Consider the following 16941-nt stretch of genomic DNA (forward strand, 5'->3'; position numbering starts at 1 on the left):
CCGTCGCCGCCACCGGCCGCGCCGGCCTCTCCGTCGCCCGGCCTCCCTGGCCCCGCTCCTCCCCATCTTCGGCAAGCCCCGGCCGGTCCTCCCTCCTCCTTCGGCGAGAAGCTCCGGCGAGAGCCCGGCCACCTCGCTTCGCGCGCCGCCCCGATCCAGATCTGTTTTCAGGGTTGACCTAATTTTCTCTAAGTCCCTAAATTTTTCAGTCCATATGCTCATGTTCGTGGCTCCGTAACTTTGCATCCGTAGCTCCAATTTGGGCATATAGTATATCAAAATGTTCATCTCAGAGAGTAAATCATTTCATTACATTACATCATTTTCATTTGAGCTCATCTTGGTGCCCGAAATGCTGTTAGAAGAGGCCTACTTGAGTTAATTGTCAGATCTGCTACTCCGTTTAGCACTTTTGTCATTTTTGCCATGATTAATGTGTGCATGCTATGCCCGTGAGTTCTCCATATGTTTTGTTAAGGGTTTTGTCATCTTTCCAGAGGTGTAACCCATGTATTTTTAGGATGTGTGTGGTTTCTTGTGCAAGCTTGCAAAGAGGTGCACTTGCTAATTCTGTTTTCAGGGACTTAGTAATTTCACTAAGTCCTGGGATTGTTTAGTTCACGATGCCATATGTTCTTGTTGTTTCCTAGTGATCCGTGCCTCTTTTGAGGATGATCACTAAGGGAGTTTTGTTAATATTGTAGTGCTCTATCCATTCATGTCTTTGTTTGCAATTATGGAGCACCCTTGCTTGAGTCAATCGAGCTCTACTTTTGCTTCGTTGCGAATCTGGGCAGATCGTCAACTTGTTTGCGATTTTGCCGATGTTATTGTAGTTGATCCGTGCATGTTATGCCATTGTTCTTGCCATGTCTAGCTTGCATTTTGTGCCTTCTTAAGGGATGTATGCTTTTCTTGCCATGACTTGCACCGTGGTGAGTGTATCGAGCTCGTAAACATGCCTTTGTGAGTTATGTTTCAGCATGTCCCAGTTTTCACTAAGTCTGAAAACTGATTATGTTTTTGCTATGTTCGTGTGCTTGTTAGTATATTTTGTGATCCCTTTTGGCTCAAGGTCACTAAGGGACTTTTGTTAAGCTTGTTGAGTAGCTCCATGCCAGGTCTTTCTTTGTCATGTTCAGGTCCTGTAGCATGTTGTTTTGTTGCTCCGAAGAGGGCTATATGATCTGAAATTCTAGACAAGTGTTAATTTCACTAAGTTTGAGATCTGTTTTACCATTTGCGTTTTTGCCATGCTTGTTTGGACCTCCTAATGGATGAATTGGTCGTAGCTCAGTGCTAGACTTTTGTTAAGCATCTTGAATGCCTCCCTGCCATGTATTTTGATGCCATGTTTGGGTGCTGTAGCATGTTCATTTCATTGCATTTAGATGCCTACTTGCTGTAAATCGCAGACCGGTGTCGTTTTTGAATCGCTTGCCATCTCCAAACCGTAACTCCGATTCTGGCGTTCTTTATATTGTTTTCAAGCGATTTCATCTCATCTTTCCAGTGGCACCCTTGGAATTCCAAGTTGAGGCCAGGTTCATGCATTTCATGTCATATCTTGCATTTTGCATCCCGCATCGCATCCTGCATAGCATATCATCTTTGCATCGTGTTGTTTGAGTTTGCACGTGGTTGATTGTATCCTTGTTGCTTGTTTGTCTTGTTTGGGTAGAGCCGGGAGACGAGATCGCTAACGAGGAGCTCGTTGAGTTTGCTTTTGAGGATCCAGTCAACTTTGATAACTGTGCAGGCAAGATGATCATACCCTCGACATCACTACTATCTTTGCTATGCTAGTTTGCTCGCTCTTTTGTTATGCCATTGCTACGATGCCTACCACTTGCTTGAAAGCCTCCCAAATTGCCATGTCAAACCTCTAACCCACCTTTGTCCTAGCAAACCGTTGATTGGCTATGTTACCGCTTTGCTCAGCCCCTCTTATAGCATTGCTAGTTGCAGGTGAAGATTGGAGGCCGTTCCTTGTTGGAACATTTATTTACTTATTGGGATATCATTATATTGCTATGTTATCTTAATGCATCTATATACTTGGTAAAGGGTGGAAGGCTCGGCCTCTCGCCTAGTGTTTTGTTCCACTCTTGCCGCCCAGGTTTCCGTCATATCGGTGTTATGTTCCCGGATTTTGCGTTCCTTACGCGGTTGGGTTATAATGGGAACCCCTTGATATTTCGCCTTGATTAAAGCTTTTCCAGCAATGCCGAACCTTGGTTTTACCATTTGCCACCTAGCCTTTTCTTTCCCTTGGGTTCTGCAGACTCAAGGGTCATCTTATTTTAATCCCCCGGGCCAGTGCTCCTCTGAGTGTTGGTCCAAACTAGAGCCCCTTGCAGCGCCACCTCGGGGAAACTCGAGGGCTGGTTTTAGTTGTATGGATTGCTTATCTGAGTGTGCCCTGAGAAAGAGATATGTGCAGCTCCTATCGGGATTTGTCGGCACATTTGGGCCGTGTTACTGGTCTTGTTTTAACCTATCGAAGTGTCTTGAGTTACCGAGATACCGAGTCTGATCGGAATATCTTGGGAGGAGGTCTATTCCTTTGTTGACCGTGAGAGCTTGTCATGGGCTAAGTTGGGACTCCCCTGCAGGGATTGAACTTTCGAAAGCCGTGCCCGCGGTTATGGGCAGATGGGAATTTGTTAATGTCCGGTTGTAGATAACTTGAACCTTCACTTAATTAAAATGTATCAACCGAGTGTGTTACCGTGATGGCCTCTTCTCGGCGGAGTCCGGGAAGTGGACACGATGTTGGAGTAATGTTTGCGCAGGTTGTTCTCTAGTTTCTCGCTCGTGCTTTGCCTCCTCTTCTCGCTCTCTTTTGCGTATAAGTTAGCCACCATACTTGCTAGTCGCTTGCTGCAGCTCCATATAATTACCTTGCCATACCTATAAGCTTAAACAGTCTTGATCGCGAGGGTACGAGATTGCTGAGTCCCTGTGGCTTACAGATTACTATTACACCAGATGCAGGGCCTGATGATTCCGCTCCAGGAGACGCGTGTGAGCTCAAGTGGGAGTTCGACGAAGACTCTCAACGATACTATGTTTCCTTTCCCGATGATCAGTAGTGGTGCCCAGTTGGGGGTGATTGGGACTGTGTCGCATGTTGGGTTCTCTTTTATTTTGGCGCCGTAGTCGGGCCATGAGTGTTTGGATGATGTAATGTTATTAATGTACTTGATTGACGTGGCGAGTGTAAGCCAACTATGTTATCTCCCCTTTTATTATCATATTACATGGGATGTTGTGAAGATTGCCTAACTTGCGACATATGCCTTCAATGCGATTATGTCTCTAAGTCGTGCCTCGACACGTGGGAGCTATAGTCGCATCGAGGGTGTTACACTCTTACTAGCTCTCCAGCCCTCACCCTCTGGCCTTGTCCATGGCATCGCGACCTGGCATACCAGCGACGGCTGAGACCAGCTCGAGGGCCGGGACCCGAGGACGTAGAGTGCCGACATCTAACCAATTTGCAGGGACACATCACAAGATAAGGCCCAGTGCCAGGCGCAACCCGCCTAGAGGTAGGGCCCCGTGAGTCCCACGCTGGCTCACGGGTGCCCAGATACACCTCGCCAGGCCCTACCGTGCTAGCCACGTGTCAGGGCGGGGCTGTACACGCCCCGCGGGCTCCTCCCGGTGGGGGGGCCCCTCCCACGTACCAGTGGAAGCACCATGCTCCACGCTGGCTGACGACACTGCCGAGGAGCGGCTATGCCCATACACATACGGTAGCGCTATGCTCCGCGCTGGTGATAAACAACTGAGGGTGGCCCCCGGGCCGCACCAACCTCAGGGAGCCCAGAGCTCAGTGTCTAGCCTCATCGTAACGCCTCCCCTCGGGAGTGCCGCGTGAGGGGGCTAGGCATGGGGGCTGCATCTGGGTCACACCCAGACGCACGCCGCCCAGCCAGGTCCCCCCAGGTCTGGTTCGTCGCGCGTCTCTCCCTGAGCGGAGCCAAGGTACGAAGACCGTTTGAGCGTCAAGGGGGACTCCTGAGCATCGCGACTCAGGAGCCTAACTGGTCACGTAGCGCCTCACTCCGTGGCCCCGTCCTGGTTTCCGGTCGGGACCAACGATGGGTGAGGTACGCGAGCGGCCAGGCTCTGCAGACATAGGACGGTAGATCCACCCGCATCACGCCTCCCTACTTGCTGTTCATGCGTCAAGGGGGACTCCTGAGCATCGTGACTCGGGAGCCAAACTGGTCACATAGCCCCTCACTTCGTGGCCCCGTCCTGGTTTCCGGTCGGGACCAATGCTGGGTGAGGTACACGCGCGGTCGGGCTCTGCAGACATAGAATGGTAGATCCACCCGCATCACACCTCCCTACTTGTTGTTCGTGCGCCAAGGGGGACTCCTGAGCATCGCGACTCAGGAGCCTAACTTGTCACGTGGCCCCTCACTCCTTGGCCCCGTCCTGGTTTCCGGTCGGGACCAACGATGGGTGAGGCATGCGCGGGGCCGGGCTCTGCCGGCGTAGAACATAAGCAAGTAGGAAGGAAAGGCACAAATTTCAAAAAGTTCAAAAGCAAATATTACAGTCCACACTGTTATCTCGATGCCAAACGCAAGTTTAACGCCTCCCCGAGGCATGATACATGTGCAGGAATTAAAGGCAGGACAGGAGCCGCGACGGAGTCACTTGTCGACGATGGAGCGGCGCAGATTGAGTACGCCTCACGGAGCGGTGGGGTCGGCAGCGCCTTGCTTCGGCTTGGTGCTGAAGGCCCGGAACTTCCCCAACTGGGCCTCTACGTGACCCTTCATGGCCTCGCCAGTGGCAGCGGCATGCTCGCCGCTCACTGGCTCCAGCAGGCTGTCGAGGTCGACACCAGGATCACGAAGGTAGATGTGGGTGAGGAACCACGTCATTGCTGTAGAAGATAGGACACGCGCCTCGGCCTCGGCCGCGGGGCCAAGGCCAAGGGCGACATCTTCAAGAGCGTGAGCCAGAAAGGGGAGCAAAGGCGAGAGGGGAGAGACACGCGAGGACCTCGTCGAGCAACCTCGCGCCTGCCGATGCACGGACCCGGTGACACACCAGAGAGCGGCCCCTGATTCTCGAGATAAGTCATCACCCGGAAGCGCCAGCTGCCCTGGCACCATCCCCGCACCTAATGCTATCCCATGTTAGCGATGCCGCTATCCTTTCTCACCAAACGACGTCTGCTTGAGCGCCAAAGGGGACCTCCTGAGCATCGCGACTCAGGGGCTCTTACCGGACTCCGGGTCGCTCACGTCCTGGCCTTGACCACGGCATCGCGACCTGGCATACCAGCGACGGCTGAAGCCACCTTGGGACTGGGACCTGTCGGCGTAGAGCACCAAGCCCTCGTGAGGCTCGAAAGGGAGGACTGAGCTAAGACGGAATGAGCAACTCGCGCAATTCTACGACAAGGGTTATATTAACAAACAGGATCACAGGCACCTTACAAGCCCCCACGGGGCGCGTTTTTGATTCCTCGCAGGGAACAGATCCTAAAGGGACACAAACTACGCGCGACCCTGCAAAAGACACCATCATCAACAGTGGGCTGTCAAGCACCGACGCCAACCCCATCCAGATCAGAGTCGGCTGCGGCCTGACGAGCCCGCCCTGCTCTAGGAGCGGCTCCAGCTCGGGGGCTCGTAGCTGTCGTCGCTCGTCTCCGGAGTTGCGAAGAGCTCGCCGGAGTCGCTGGAGCCTCCGACGCCTCCACCGCCTGAGGAGCCGCCAAGGGAGCGGTTGGCGGGCCCAGTCCTCGTCGCGGAGGGGTCCTGGCCACCTTCCCTGGGGCAGCACTCCAGCCAGCGCCCGCTCGCATCGAAGACCTTGAAGAGCATCACCGAAGCACCGTCGTAATCCAAGTGGACAGCGAATACGGCCCTTACCCCGCAAACCCGGGCGATCTCTCTCCAGCCTCGAGTCATGAAGACCTCGCCCGGGGCAACGACCGCGACCTCTGCCTCGGTCGCGAGGGTGCTGCAGCCGGCGTGCTGCAGCCAGAGCTCCAGGGGCTCCCCCTGCGGGATGATGGAGGCGAAGAAGGGAGGAAGGCGGATCCAAGACTGAAGAGGAATGGCGACGTGGAGCACGAACTCTCGGGAGGAGCCCTCGGTGTGGACCCCAAGGGGGACAACCCACACCTTCGTGACCCGTCGGCGCCGCCCATGGCGGTCAGCATCAACTCCTTTGGGGCCCTCGACGTGGGCGTACAATGGCAGCGGGAACCCCGCAGCACCCGCTTGCACCAAGGCCTTGACACCACCTGAAGGGCCCCCTCATCCGGGCCACGGGGGGCGAGCCGTTTCTTCGGCGGGAGTGGGTCTGGTTCCCCTCGGGGATCCTTTCCCTTCTCTGTCGTCGAGAACCGGCGGATCGCAGCCATCGCAGCAAGACGGAGCAAGGATCAGGAAGAAGGAGAAGCAAGGAGGGATGGACTGGAAGGGCGCGCGCTGTTCCGTACTTATGGCCGGCGAAGGCCAACCGTCGACCTCCACAATTGCAGGTAATCATGACCCACTTTGCATGCAGGGACTTGTCCAATCCGTGCAGTTGACGAGGCGCCATGGAGAAGTGGAGACGCCCACGTCCAACCAACCGCCACGCAGCGCCCAAGGCCGTAGGCTGTTAGGGCCCGCGATGCTTCGCTCTTGCCCTTCCGCCTCCCTGCACGGCCAAGTCCTGGAACGCCTTGGGCTCGGGGGCTACTGTCAGTGTTCTGGGAACGGGGGTCCCCAGACTTGCCTGCCTGCGGCCTGCGGCGTGGCTCAAAGGGGGGCCCAGCGCGGCTCATCTTCACCAACACAAACCCAAGACCCTCGCAAGGGGCCAAGCCTCACGGGGCGGACGACGCGGAGCTTCCTCAGGCGCGGCCTCGTCAGGCTGGCTCACGAGGAGGCGGAGAGATCAAGGCGGGGTACCTCATGAGGTGCCCATGACGCAAGCCATGACGACCGGGGGCGCCAGGCGGGTGCCAGCCCGCGCAGTGTCCTCCCTTCCTCTTTGGTGCAAAGAGGGCAAGCGCAGCCGCAGAGTACCGAGGCACCGGGCAAAGGTTGCCGTTTCGGTGCAACGAGACCAAGACCAGGAGGACTACGAGACGGAGGTCACCGTGGAGCCCAAGACGGCGTCATCACTAGAGCTTTGCGCAGGCGAAGACTACTTTTGTCAGGATAGTTGATGCTAGCTGTCCCCTTCAAATTAGCCCGCCATTGTTGGCTCCCTTCCCGCTCGATATTTGGGAAGAGGACCAGGGCCTCTATAAATAGGACCGGCCACCCACAGAGCCAAGAGAGCTGGCCGGGGGATCGAAGGATAGAGAAGATCCGGTAGAGAGAGAGAGAAAGGTGACTGAGCTCCTCCCAGCAGTTCATCGCCCCAACCAAGAACAGACCCTCGCGAGGCTGTTCTTCCTTGTATTGTTCATCATCATCAGCCCAAGAGGCAATCCACCACACCACATGCTGGAGTAGGGTATTACACCACAACGGTGGCCCGAACCAGTATAAACCCTGTGTCTCTTGTGTTGTTCTTTCCATAGTTTAGATCCTAGCAAGGCGGAGGGGTGCAGGTAGGTAGGAGGCGAAGTCTCCGTGCGCACCCCAGTGTTCGAACCTCAAGGGTCTGCCGGAACCCGAAATCTGACCGCACTGAGCTTATCGACTTCGACGTCGCTCACATTCGCCTGCCGTACAAGGTCATCCTTGGGTACCCAGCACTAGCCAGGTTCATGGCCGTAACTCACCACGGCTACAACGTCCTCAAGACGCCAGGAAGTGGCGGAGTCATCACGGTGCCATGTGAAGAGAAGGACGCGGTGTGTTCCCTGGAACGAGCCTTTCAGGCCGCGTCACTGGAAGACCCGGATCGTGGAAACAGGAGGCCTCCCGAGACCGCCCCTAAGAAGAAGAAGACATCGTCCGGCCCGACCACTCAGGAGGCGGGCCCCTCTGGGCCCGCGCCTGCCCAGGGGGAACCTCCTTCCATCGCATAGGAAAGCGCGCCCGGCGCCCTCCTCGGGCAGGGCTCGGGGGCTCTCCCCTGGAGGGCCACCGACCTAGCTAGGGTCACGAGGGAGGCGCTTGGGCACCACATGGAGATGTGTTTCGAAGCACGTTTCCCTCAAGAAGGAGCAAGGCAAGGAGACCCAGACCCTCGGGAGTTCGTCAGCAAGGCCATTCAGGAGCTACAGGAGTCAAGAGTTACGAAAGGCGGCTGCCGCCTACCAGCAGTGGCTCCCCATCCAGGCGAGGATGGTGGGCTGCGCGTCTGCATCGACATACCAGGGCTCAACCGAGTTGCCTCTCTGGAGCGCCTCTGGCCCTCGCGAGTGGGGCGCTGCGGAGGCCCACCCCACAGCTACATCCGCATGCCTTACGGCTTGCCGAACGCGGCTGACACGTACCGGCGCCTCACGAGGGGTATCACAGAGGCATGAGAGGCAGGACGTTCCGCAGCGCTGGCAGGGATGGAGATGGCCCGTGAGGAGCCGCCAGCGCCTCCGGAGCCTCCCGAGGCCCCTGGGCCTGGGGGCTCGTGAGGATCGGCTCCCGCAGCCTACCGATCCTGCTACACCAATGCTCGTTCGTCCTCAACATTATCAGGTGACATCTTTCGAGTTTTATTTCCAACTGGGAGCGCCCCCCCGGGGCTGCATTATTCCCAGGCTGTGTGGATCCGTCCCTGCGGCGTGTATCCCTTTTTTATTCCATGTTGTTAGCTTACCTTGTTGGGGGTGCCCCTCGGGCTGCATGATCCCCAAGCCGCTCGGGCCAGGCCCAGCGGCATGTATGCCATTTGCGTTTATTTCCGATTATGCAATTAGACCCACCATGCTTGATTATTAGATGCCGGTCCACGGCACCTCTTCTTCTCCATGCCGACCACTTACAAGTTAAAGGGGGGGGTACCTGAGCATCGCGACTCAGGGCTCTTACTGGCTCTCCAGCCCTCACCCTCTGGCCTTGTCCATGGCATCGCAACCTGGCATACCAGCGACGGCTGAGACCAGCTCGAGGGCCAGGACCCGAGGACGTAGAGTGCCGACATCTAACCAATTTGCAGGGACACATCACAAGATAAGGCCCAGTGCCAGGCGCAACCCGCCTAGAGGTAGGGCACGGTGAGTCCCACGCTAGCTCACGGGTGCCCAGATACACCTCGCCAGGCCCTACCGTGCCAGCCACGTGTCAGGGCGGGGCTGTACACGCCCCGGAGGCTCCTCCCAGAGGGGGGCCCCCTCCCACGTACCAGTGGAAGCACCATGCTCCGCGCTGGCTGACGACACTGCCGAGGAGCGGCTATGCCCGTACACATACAGTAGCGCGCTATGCTCCGCGCTGGTGATAAACAACTGAGGGTGGCCCCCGGGCCGCACCAACCTTAGGGAGCCCAGAGCTCAGTGTCTAGCCTCATCGTAACGCCTCCCCTCGGGAGTGCTGCGCGAGGGGGCTGGGCACGGGGGCTGCGCCTGGGTCACACCCAGATGCACGCCGCCTAGCCAGGTCCCCCCGGGCCTGGTTCGTCGCGCGTCTCTCCCCGAGCGGAGCCAAGGTACGAAGGCCGTCTGAGCGTCAAGGGGGACTCCTGAGCATCGCGACTCACGAGCCTAACTGGTCACGTAGCCCCTCACTCCGTGGCCCCGTCCAGGTTTCCGGTCGGGACCAACGCCGGGTGAGGTACGCGCGCGGCCGGGCTCTGCAGACGTAGAACGGTAGATCCACCCGCATCACACCTCCCTACTTGCTGTTCGTGCGCCAAGGGGGACTCCTGAGCATCGCGACTCAGGAGCCTAACTTGGCACGTGGCCCCTCACTCCTAGGCCCCGTCCTGGTTTCCGGTCGGGACCAACGCTGGGTGAGGCATGCGCGGGGCCGGGCTCTGCCGGCGTAGAACATAAGCAAGTAGGAAGGAAAGGCGCAAATTTCAAGGAATTCAAAAGCAAATATTACATTCCACACTATTATCTCGATGCCAAATGCAAGTTTAAATGCCTCCCCGAGGCATGATACATGTGCAGGAATTAAAGGCAGGACAGGAGCCGCGACGGAGTCACTTGTTGGCGATGGAGCAGCACGGATTGGGTACGCCTCACAGAGCGGTGGGGTCGGCAGCGCCTTGCTTCGGCTTGGTGCTGAAGGCCCGGAACTTCCCCAACAGGGCCTCTGCGTGACCCTTCACGGCCTCGGCAGCGGCAGCGGCACGCTCGCCGCTCACTGGCTCCAGCAGGCTGTCGAGGTCGACACCGGGATCGCGAAGGTAGATGTGGGTGAGGACCCGCGTCATTGCTGCAGAAGACAGGACACGCGCCTCGGCCTCGACCGCGGGGCCAAGGCCAAGGGCGACATCTTCAAGAGCGTGAACCAGGAAGGGAAGCAACTTGGCGGGGCCATCCTCGGCGCCAGCCAGTGGGCTCTCCAGGCCGCTGTCATAAAGCGTCCTCAGTGAGGAGCGAGCCCTCGCCTCCATCTCCGCGAAGGCCACGCGGTCCTCGGCGAGAACCAGGGCCTCGTCGTCCAGCTTAGCCTTCCTCGCCCCCAACTCCTGCTCCAGCGCGCCTAGGCGGTCGCGGCGTTTCTTGAGCTTGACCTCCCTCTCCTTGAGAGCCGCCTCGCGAGCCTTCACGCCTTCTTCCTGCTCTTGGTGAAGGCGGACCTCGTTCGCGAGCTAGTCCCGCAAACCTTGCAGTTCGCCCTCCAGCACCTTGCAATGACCACGGACCCGGCGACACACCAGAGAGCGGCCACTGATCCTTGAGATAAGTCATCACCTGGAAGCGCCAGCTGCCGTGGCACCATCCCCGCACCTAATGCTATCCCGTGTTAGCGACGCCGCTCTTCTTTCTCACCAAACGACGGCTACTTGGGCGCCAAAGGGGACCTCCTGAGCATCGCGACTCAGGGGCTCTTACCGGACTCCGGGTAGCTCACCTCCTGGCCTTGACCATGGCATCACGACCTGGCATACCAGCGACGGCTGAAGCCGCCTTGGGACTGGGACCTGTCGGCGCAAAGCACCAAGCCCTCGTGAGGCTCGAAAGGGAGGACTGAGCTAAGACGGAATGAGCAACTCACGCAATTCTACGATAAGGGTTATATTAACAAACATGATCACAGGCACCTTACAAGCCCCCACGGGGCGCGTTTTTGATTCCTCGCAGGGAACAGATCCTAAAGGGACACAAACTACGCGAGACCCTGCAAAAGACGCCATCATCAACAGTGGGCCGTCAAGCACCGACGCTAACCCCATCCAGATCAGAGTCGGCGGCGGCCTGACGAGCCCGCCCTACTCCAGGAGTGGTGCCGGCTTGGGGGCTTGTAGCTGTCGTCGCTCGTCTCCGGAGTCGCGAAGAGCTCGCCGGAGTCGCTGGAGCCTCCGACGCCTCCACCGCCTGAGGAGCCGCCAAGGGAGCCGTTGGCGGGCCCAGTCCTCGTCACGGCAGGGTCCTGGCCACCTTCCCCGAGGCAGCACTCCAGCTGGCGCCCGCTCGCATCAAAGACCTTGAAGAGAATCACCGAAGCACCGTCGTAATCCAAGTGGACCGCAAAGACGACCCTTACCCTGCAAACCCGAGCGATCTCTCTCCAGCCCCGAGTCATGAAGACCTCGCCCGGGGCAACGACCGCAACCTCTGCCTCGGTCGCGAGGGTGCTGCAGCCGGCGTGCTGCAGCCAGAGCTCTAGGGGCTCCCCCTGCGGGACGATGGAGGCAAAGAAGGGAGGAAGGCGGATCCAAGACTGGATCGGAATGGCGACGTGGAGCACGAACTCTCGGGAGGAGCCCTCGGTGTGGACCCCAAGGGCGACAACCCACACCTTCGTGACCCATCGGCGCCGCCCATGGCGGTCAGCATCAACTCCTTCGGGGCCCTCGACATGGGCGTACAATGGCAGCGGGAACCCCGGCGGCACCCGCTCGCACCAAGGCCTTGACACCACCTGAAGGCCCCCTCATCCGGGCCACGGGGGGCGAGCCGTTTCTTCGGCGGGAGTGGGTCTGGTTCCCCTCGGGGAGCCTTTCCCTTCTCTGCCTTCGAGAACCGGCGGATCGGAGCCATCGCAGCAAGACGGAGCAAGGAACGGGAAGAAGGAGAAGCAAGGAGGGATGGACTGGAAGGGCGCGCGCTGTTCCGTACTTATGGCCAGCGAAGGCCAACCGCCGACCTCCACGATTGTAGGTAATCATGACCCACTTTGCATGCAGGGACTTGTCCAATCCGTGCAGTTGCTGAGGCGCCATGGGAAAGTGGAGATGCCCACGTCCAACCAACCGCCACACGGTGCCCAAGGCCGCAGGCTATTAGGGCCCACGGCGCTTCGCTCTTGCCCTTTCGCCTCCCTGCACGGCCAAGTCCGGGCGCGCCTTGGGCCCGGGGGCTACTGTCGGCGTTCTGGGAACGGGGGTCCCCAGACTTGCCTGCCTGCGGCGTGGCTCAAAGGGGGGCCCAGCACGGCCCATCTTCACCAACACAAACCCAAGACCCTCGCGAGGGGCCAAGCCTCGCGGGGCGGACGACGCGGAGCTTCCTCAGGCGCGGCCTCGTCAGGCTGGCTCACGAGGAGGCGGAGAGATCAAGGCGGGGTACCTCACGAGGTGCCCGTGACGCAAGCCATGACGACCGGGGGCGCCAGGCGGGTGCCAGCCCGCGGAGTGTCCTCCCTTCCTCTTTGGTGCAAAGGGGGCAAGCGCAGCCGCGGAGTACCGAGGCATCAGGCAAAGGTTGCCATTTCGGTGCAACGAGACCAAGACCAGGAGAACTACGAGATGGAGGTCACCGTGGAGCCCAAGACGACGTCATCATCAGAGCTTTGCGCAGGCGAAGACTACTTTTGTCAGGATAGCTGATACTAGCTGTCCCCCTTCAAATTAGCCCGCCATTGTTGGCTCCCTTCCCACTCGATATTTGGGAAGAGGACCAGAGCCTCTATAAATAGGACCAGCCACCCACAGAGCTGAGGGAAGAAGAAAAGAGAGAGCTGAGCTGGGGGGTTGGAAGGATAGAGAAGATCAGAAAGAGAGAGAGAGAGAGAAAGGTGACTGAGCTCCTCCCAGCAGTTCATCGCCCCAGCCAAGAACAGACCCTCGCGAGGCTGTTCTTCCTTGTATTGTTCATCATCTTCAGCCCAAGAGGCAATCCACCACACCACACACTGGAGTAGGGTATTACACCACAACGGTGGCCCGAACCAGTATAAACCCTGTGTCTCTTGTGTTGTTCTTTCCTTAGTTAGATCCTAGCAAGGCGGAGGAGTGCAGGCAGGCAGGAGGCGAAATCTCCGCGCGCACCCCAGTGTTTGAACCTCAAGGGTCTGCCGGAACCCAAAATCCGACAGCAGTCCCAGCCCATCCATGAAAAAATCCATGGGCAAAAAATTGTGACCATGTCCAAATTCGATGGATATCCATACCCATTGGATATCCACCTTACGTGGGGGTAGAGGCTGGCAGCGGTGGCCACCTCTAGGGCTATGAGAGGAGTAACTCATGGAGATGGCACCGATTCTCAATGACAACTCATTTAATCAGTGTAGATAATAGGATGAGAAGGTGCGTTGGAGTATGTTACGATGGGGATTGTGTAATTTATTTTGGATGATTTAGATAAAGGATAAAATTATAGTGGGACATGTGACTATGGGGAAGGGGTAGCAGAATATTGCTTGTTAAGTCAGACGATCGGGTCGGGTTTGGATATATCCATGGGTACAAGATTATGTCCATGCCCTATCCACGAGTAATCGGGTCGTGTTTGGGCGCTGCCCATGGACGCAAAAGCATATCCAAACCCTATTCATTCAGGTTAGATATCCATGGGTATCCATGTCCATGGATAAAATTGCCATCCTTATCTGCTGGCCTAAAATCGGCCTGGGCCGCCCGCAAGGCCCAGTAGCCCATCTGTGGCACTAGGGTTTCAATCTTGGCCGTTCGTGAAGATCTGACGGTCCACCCGCAATCCTCGCCAGAACAAAACCACCACGCCGCTTCGTCCGGATCGAAAAGCCTAGCCATTCTCTTCGATCTGTCCGCCCTTTCTCCCCGTCGGGGCGACTAACGCCGGCCCGGCCGCCGGCCCTGGTCGTCGGCATCGGCTGCCACCACGCGGCGCCATGCCTTTCCCTTCCCTTTCCTTTCTCTTTTCTGTTACAGAGGGAGACTACGATGCGAGTTCCTCCTCTACTCTCATGGCCATGCCCAACAGCGGGGAGAAAACCTCACCGGCCTCCGGCGACGGCGTCTAGCCGCCGCACCGAGCGGGCCGCGCGGGTCCCCTTTCGTTTTATCTCCCGCCAACCACCTCTCTGTTCTAGAAAGAGACGCGGGCCGAGCCTTTCTCTGCACTCCTTGCGACCGATGCAGCGGCGGAGCAGACGGCGGAGCATGCGCCGTTGCCATCCCCCTCGCCGGTTGTGCGTTCGCCTTGCGGTGTGCGCGCCGCCGTCGAGCGGTTTGGCCGCGGTGCCCCCCCCCCCCCCCCCCCCCCCTCCTTTTGTCTTTTTCCTTTCTTTCCCAGCGACCTATTGCTAGCTCCGGTGGTTCTTCTTCCGGATGGCTCGGCATACCGATGCCCATCCGGATCGAGAGGAATAGGCGCGGCCAGAGTGGCGGCGCACTTTTCTTTGAGATTTCTTTGCCCATCTAGGGTTCTTTAGGGGGGGGGGGGGGAGGGATTTCTTTTTCTTTCTCTGTTTTATCTTTTTACCGAAAATCATGTTGCCAAGATGGCCTGATACCATTGATAGACCCACTAGGATCGTGTAGGCCAGATATTTCCGGTAACCTACCTTCCTTAGGTGTAGATGAGCTCGATCCAGAGCCGGCCATGGTGAAGTAGAGGCCGGTGGTAGCAGAGAGATCAAGATGGAGAGGTGGCAGTGGTGCTTCCCGTGAGCACTGCGATTGCCCTAGATCGGAAGGGGATATCGGTGGGGAGTGTGGCGGCGCGGTGAACCTCGTACCGTGCGCCCCGGCCCCTTTATATATCGCAGGTCACACGGGCCCACCAACCATAGAACGGTTGGGCGCCCACGATCAGGGCGCGAATAGATCAGGGCCCGATGGGCCGTTGAGCCCACTCGGTGGAGAGATCAACCTAACAAAGTCATGCTGACGTCACACTTTTATGCGAAGGTTTACGGGAAGAGTCATTTCCCCCCTAGATGTAGGGGATGTTGGGCAGATTATATGGGTTCCGCCAAAAAAAAATTAGTGATACGGATCTATGGGAGATGCTCCGACGTGTTGTTGCTTATGTTCCACCTTTTATTTTGAGTTGTATGTTCCACAATTTAAATGTATGAGATTAGTGCTACACATGTTGGTTCAGTTGCCAGTTGGTTAGACTTGCAACAAAGTTAGGAGGCATGGATTGAGTATATGGGTGTTTCTGGTTTAAGCCTAAGTCTTCTGTTTTCCTAGTTTTATCAGTGTTGTGTTGGCTAGAAAAAACGCACCAAAGTGGCTATCTGGTATGCAGCACAAGGAACACCAGTGCAAACGTAGTCAGGTGGTAACCCATTGTTGTGTTGTCCTGGCCTTGTAATGCTGCTGGTGACAGACAGAGAGCATGTAGGATACCGGGCGCCTCGCTCCGTTCTAGTAGAAGAGGTGATCTGTAAGAGAAGAGGGGAAAGGTGATTGGAAGCTAGTAGCAAAAAGTCAATTCAAACTACTCCCTCTGTTCCAAAATAGATGACCCAACTTTATACTAAAGTTAGTATAAAGTTGAGTCATCTATTTTGGAACGGAGGGAGTATATAACTACTATTTGAACGGAACAGGCTGAAGGAAGTGAGACTGGGATTTGTTCCCAAAACTGGAAGAACTAGTACCTTTTAGCCCTCGTACTAGAAATGCTACTCTATAGTTGTTTCTGTGAAGAGCTTTAAAATGTTCAAACCTGTGTAGAACAACATAAGTTGGCTGGATATGGTAGCTAGCAATATTTATTTTTGACATATGTTGCATGAAGTTGATATTCCCCACTTTCTTAATATAATTTCCCTTGTTTATTTTGTTCTCACTTGGCCATTTCTTTCATTTGTCTGATATGTCTGGAACTCTGGACGTGTCACAAAGCAGTCTTCATATGTTTAGCTGCACCGTTTTGTGCGGCCTTAAGCACTATTTTGATTGGTAAATATTTGCTTACTGCAGGAATTTGACACGTCATACGGCCCTGCTTGGCACTGCATTGTTGGGACAAGCTTTGGCTCCTATGTTACTCACACATTGGGAGGTTTCTTATACTTCTCTGTTGACAAGGTCCACATTCTTCTCTTCAGAACTGCTGTTGAGCCATCAGGCCATCTGCGGTGAGACCTAGAATCAGTTTATTAGGTAGTCTAGGTGCTCTGTAGTCCGTATGGGAACATCTAACAAGCAGAAGGGTAAGGAGGGTATGATAATCTCAATGAAAATATGTTGAACCAATCTGTTATAACTTCCATGTATTAGCACTTGTTGACTTTCAAGGCTCGCCTTAGGAGGTAACATAATGCCTAAGCTTGTAACCTTGACTGCCAGCCTTGATTGAGGCCTAAATCGGCAAAGCCTAGCTCTAGGGCTTCCAGCATTGTAAGTCCACTTAATGCCTACTGTTCCATTCTTCTGCCTAAATGATTTTTTAGATTTGTAATGTTTACATGCATGGTGCATCACACATAAAATATAGTGGCATGAAGAAGCCATGAGAACTGTTAGAAGGACTGTTAGAAGGGATTGTTAGAAGGGACAGAGAGGGCTTGGTGGAATCGATTGTTTATTGCCTGAGCCTTGTGGGCGCAAGGGATAAAATCCTATACTTCCTAATAGTCATGATACTCAACATTCCCCCGCAGTCAAAATGGTAGTGACGCAGACGGTGAGATTGAAGAAGAATCCTAAGGCAAGCCGACGGACATCCCCCAACAATTGTAACGG

The 16941-nt window shown here is 56.3% G+C and overlaps 1 pseudogene; it reads left to right on the forward strand.

Moving 5' to 3' along the window:
• The window catches only part of LOC123127571 (dynein 11 kDa light chain, flagellar outer arm-like), a 26894-nt pseudogene extending 10264 nt beyond the window's left edge, over positions 1 to 16630 (forward strand).
• Positions 16631 to 16941: the final 311 nt, after the last annotated feature.

This window comes from Triticum aestivum, chromosome 6A (assembly GCF_018294505.1).
Source record: "Triticum aestivum cultivar Chinese Spring chromosome 6A, IWGSC CS RefSeq v2.1, whole genome shotgun sequence".
Classification (NCBI taxonomy): domain Eukaryota; kingdom Viridiplantae; phylum Streptophyta; class Magnoliopsida; order Poales; family Poaceae; genus Triticum; species Triticum aestivum.